This window comes from Camelus bactrianus, chromosome 4 (assembly GCF_048773025.1).
Source record: "Camelus bactrianus isolate YW-2024 breed Bactrian camel chromosome 4, ASM4877302v1, whole genome shotgun sequence".
NCBI lineage: Eukaryota > Metazoa > Chordata > Mammalia > Artiodactyla > Camelidae > Camelus > Camelus bactrianus.
This window is the reverse complement of record NC_133542.1, coordinates 86,768,401-86,773,458: the sequence shown is the minus strand read 5'-3', so window position 1 is coordinate 86,773,458 and position 5,058 is coordinate 86,768,401.

Sequence of the window (5,058 nt, the reverse complement as noted above, 5' to 3'; positions counted from 1 at the left end):
GCCTACAGGGGCAGGCCACCGCCTCCCGCCCCCGGGAACACCCCCGCGCCCCGGCCCCCGCCCCTCCGGCCGCCGCCCCGCCCGCTCCCACCCTGCCCCCCACCCCCGGCCATGCCCCCGCCGACGTGCGGGATCCTCCTCCGGCCTCCGGGCTGCCCCCACCCCCGCGGCCGCCGCCACCTCCACTTCCTCCGCTGTCGCCGCGCCACGCCTCCGCCCCGGCCGCGCACGGCCACGGGCATTGCGGTGCGCTGCTCTGGGCCAGCAGCATGGTCTCGCTCAGTCCCCACAACGACCCTGCCACCAAGATGCAGTCACGATTTCCCCTCCGAAGATTTAAAACGGAAGTTCGGGAGGTTAAGCAAAGTGCAGCGCAGCCAGTGAGCGGACGGGCGCTCCAGCCCCGCTCCTCCCGGGTTCAGGCTCGCGGCTCTAACCGCCGCGGTTCCCTCCGCACTGTGGCCGCCTGCCATCTGCTCCCTGCCCTCTGTCCGTCCCTGCTTGGCCTGCCACCTGCCTCTTCTGACCAACTTCAGGAGACTCGGATTTCCCTGTTCCTCACCTGAGGGCCCATTTTTTGAGATCCTTAACTCAGGCCTCTTCTCAAGATTCCTATAAATTGAGTTACTGGGGACCTTTGTTTCCAATACCTGCGTTTTGCAGAGGAAATAGTCACAGACACAGGGAAGTGTGTCCTGGGTGCCCCACTTGAGGGCAGAGGCTCCGCAGCCCACTCCTGATTGCTTTATAGGCACCTGGCTGCTGTCCTAAGGCAATTCATACTCGGATTCACGGAACTTTTATTGAGCACCTACTGTTCACAGAACATTTATTGAGCACCTGCTGTTAGCGAGACAGGGCTTTGAGAGCTATCTTCCTGTCTCCTTACTTGTCACAAGTAACAAATGCTTCTGCTTTAATCAAAAGTACTTGGTGTGTTCGTTGGCTAAACACCCCTAGAGAAGGACCCACTGAGTCCAGTAGCAATTTCTGGCGGCTCTGGTGGGACATGTGCCCTGACCAGGGGCAAGGGGAGTGGGCCACACTGGAGTGAAGAGGGCTTATTTCCTTCTGGCGTTGGTCAGGTTGTCCTGGTTCTCTTGGTCGCATGCCGTTCTGCTTGGTGTCTACCACCCAAGTGTGGACGAAGGGGCCACTGGACTTCAGAGGGTTAGAAAAATTCAGAACTGATAATAAATGCAAATATCAGTCTCACTTTTGACTAAAGTAGAATCTGAGAAGCACTCAACTGGCCTTGGGTCTCTGGTTTCACTCTAGGTTTGAGTCCCCAGGTTCTGGTTTCTATAACTCTGGAAGTCTGTGTTCCTCCTGGTAAGGAGCCAGAGACCTCTGTGGACGTGAACTTCGTTCCTACCATTCTGGGGAGGCTGCATCCCTTCTGGTGGAAAACTAGAGGCCTCTGGGTTCAGAAGATATGTTTTCTGTGACTGGGGGAGGTTGAGTTCCTTTTTAATAAGAAACGAGATCTCTGGGTGCAAGGAACAGAGGTCTGGAAAGGGTCCCTGAAATCACTTTTCAGAGTGGCGGAAACTGACTGTCAGACGTGGGTTGGCATCCCGAGGCTTTGGTCTCTGGTCTGGTTTCACCCTGGATTCAAGTCCCAGGGTTCTGGTTTATGTTTGAGCCTTATTTGTCTGGTCTGTCTATGTATGATTGTCTTATCTGTTAAAAAAAAAGTTAGCTGTTGAAACTGAGTTCCTTGGCAACTGTAGAAAAACTACGTTCAGGCTCAGGAGGAGCAAACTCCGGTACCTATAACTTACATTAGTTGGCCCTTGAGAATGGCTGTCTCCTTGTGGTATATCAGGATGAGAAATGCCATTTCTTTCCCCAACTGTAGTCCACTGGGATGATTTTAAAACTGGAAATCTTTTAGGTATCAACCCTTGACCAAAAACAGATGATTTGTCTTGGTAATGTTGCCTGGCCCCAAATATTCATTAGAAGATCAAGACAAGTGGCCAGAAAATGAGTCCCTAAGTTATAACACCATCCTGCAATTGGATTTGCTTTACTGCAAAAGCTTAGAAAAATGGGATGAGATCACATATGTACCGTGCCTTTGGTGCTTTACCAAAATAAGGTGTTGCAGCAATACCAAACTCAGCCCAGTCACCAGATCTGGAGACCAGCTGTGGAAGTGGTGCCCACCGTGACAGACAAGACAGGGCCGGCCTGAGCATCATGGAAGTCTTCTCCTTAAGGAGATGAAGGCTGCTGGTCAGAGACCAGGAAACAGGGGAAAAGTCAGAAACATTAAACAGGAGGCAAATGAAAAAACGTCAGCATCTCAGAAAAGATTAGAGAATGCCTCTGAGAGTACACAACTCTTAATTCAGATGCTCCTGAGGGCCTCTCAGTGGTTGCGCTCTATACCTCAGAGGGCCCTCGACATTTGAAGGAAGCTGCAGAAAGTAGCAGTGGGTCCAAATACCCCAACTTCTCAGTTGGTGGGTATTGCTTTGGGGATGTTCAGTAACTGAGATATGGCTGAGGAAGAAAAGGAGGACAAGAAACAAAGAGATGGGCTGCTCCTTCCTGTCTATTGGCCTCCAGTGCATGTCAGGTAACCCATGGGCCCCTGGTGGACCAACAGGGGTGAGTAACCCCAACCCTCCACCAAGGACCAAGGTGCAGCCCTCGGTGAAGCTGGGGCCCAATCGGTGTGCTTTCTGCAAGGAGGGAGGACATTAGACTTGGGATTGTCTTGACAGTCCTCAGAGAAGGAGGGCTACAGAACTCCCATGATGCCCACGATGCCCACGATGCCACATGCAGAAGAGGCCTCACTAGGCCTAGGGGCCCCCAAGTCGGGATATAATCCCAAGCTCCCCAGAGGAGCCCCGGGTTGCCTTAGAAGTGGAAGAGGAGAAAGGAGAATCTTTAATAGATACTGGAGTCACTTGCTCAGTCTTGACCACTCTGAAAGGAAGACTGTCCAAACGGGAGTGTGCTAAGAAAGGGGCACCAGGCAGATCTAATAGGAGGCTCTTTTTAGAACCATCAGCATGGAAACCAGGACCATCCACGCTGTCGTGCTCCTTCCTGTATGTCCTGAGTGTCCATCCGTCTGTTAGGACGGGACCTGCTCTCGAAATTTAAAGTCTGTGTAAGTGTTGAACTGATGGATGGGCATATCTCTCAGGAGTGGGAAATACAGCTTTTACTAGCCCTGGGAGAGGACAAAGGAGAACCTGAAAACTTATGGGCTCAAGGTCTGGCAGGAAGAGCTAAAAGTGGTCCCACTTCAGACCTTAGGGCCCCTTCAGAGACCAGTTGCCTATTTCCAAGCAATTGGACTCTGTTGCAAACAGATGGCCTCCAGGCCTTAGGGCCTAGTTAAGGAATTTCTTAAACCTAGGGAGTTTCCTCAAAAGTTTTTGTAAATGGCTTATCAAGATAAACAGATATTCAGAACCTCATTGGATTTTTTTTGTTTGTTTGTTTTTTTGCCTTCTCTCCTAAGCTAAATGAGGGAAAGAAAAACATTGCAACATGGGTGGATGGGTATGTCAGTCCTTAAATATCATTGAGGTGGCTTCCCGACTCTTTGAGGGGTTAAAAATAGCTCCCTGTGTTTTATAAATCTAGTCTTTACAGGACCACAGGTGTGGCTCCGGAAGCAATCCAAAGCCCGCCAATCTTTTTTACCATTCCCCAAACCTCCCCTGTTTATCTCTAGAAGCTTATAAGTATTGAGAAAAAAATTTTTCTGGTCTTAAGGTGACAGAAGTTTCTCCTCGGAGGCACCTGCATTGCTCCTCCTAGGCCTTCTCCAGGTACTCTTGTCTAAGCCATCTTTGTAAAACTACAAATTTCAGGAAGGTAACCCTTATCAAAAGAAAAAAGAAGAGGTGGGGGTAGGTAATTTGGAACTGGACTCATCTAGGACAAATGCAATCCTTAAGTGTCTCCTCTGTAAATATTAGTAAAAAGTTGATATTCTAAACCGATGACCTGGATATGTTCCATCTGCCAGAAACCTAGTTTGAATCCAACCTCTTTTGTGACTGATGGTTTTGGACTGTTGTACCTGATTCAGGGCTGACCCGTGTGTCAAATGCCGCAGGTGGGCCCAGCAAGACAAGAGCTGAACACTGACTGCTGGATTCAATCGTGGGGACCTGGACGCCGATGCCTGTGCCCAGGCCATCAGGTGGGGGCGCGCTGCACGAGGCATGGTGGTGGTCCCACCAGGAAAGATGGTCACTGTCTCCCTGTGTAGCCTGAGGGGGCACTGATACCACCGCAGACCGCAGGGAGAGCAGACCCTCTGAGGGCCCGCTTAACTCTTTGCTCGTTGGGCAACTTGGCAGGAGAAACACTGCAGAGGGTCAAAAGTGGGGTGGAAGTGGAGAAGGCCTCGGAAGAGAAGTATTTCCTTACATATAAAGTTTTAAGTGTAATGACTGATATTTCTGATCTGGCAACCAGTTACAGCAGCTCTGTTCAAGAGTTTGCCCCCTTACGTGTCAGACGTCAGTCCTGCGGGATCTCAGATTTGCTAGGACTGGAAAGCCAGCTAATCCAGCTCAGTCGTCCTGAAGTTTAATCCCTGGTTATAGGTAAAGAGCTCAGGATTGGGGTTGGGCAGGCCTGCTGCATTCCCAGCTCCAGCTCTCATCAGCCTGGAGACCTCGGCCAGTTACCCAGTTTATCTCAGTTTATTTATCTGTAAAATGGGATGGTTGTTCTAGCTGGCATGAGCACATGTTGGTAGAGTGCTCAGCTCCCAGCCAGACACAGAGGACACACTCAGTACCCTGCAGAGACCTGTCTAGCTCAGCTACTGATGCCTGTCACCCACAATGATGGGAAGCCCACCACTTGCAAGGCAAACCATCCCCCTTAAGAACGGGCCACTTTGCATGGTGGTCAAGTGCACAGACTTTGGAGCTAGATGGCCGGGGTCTGAGCCCCAGTCTTACCCCTTACTGGTGGTATAGGCCTTTGCAAGTTACTGACCTCACTGAGCAACATTTTGTTCATCTATAAATTGGGAGCAATGACTGTGGCCACTTTATAAGATTATACAGT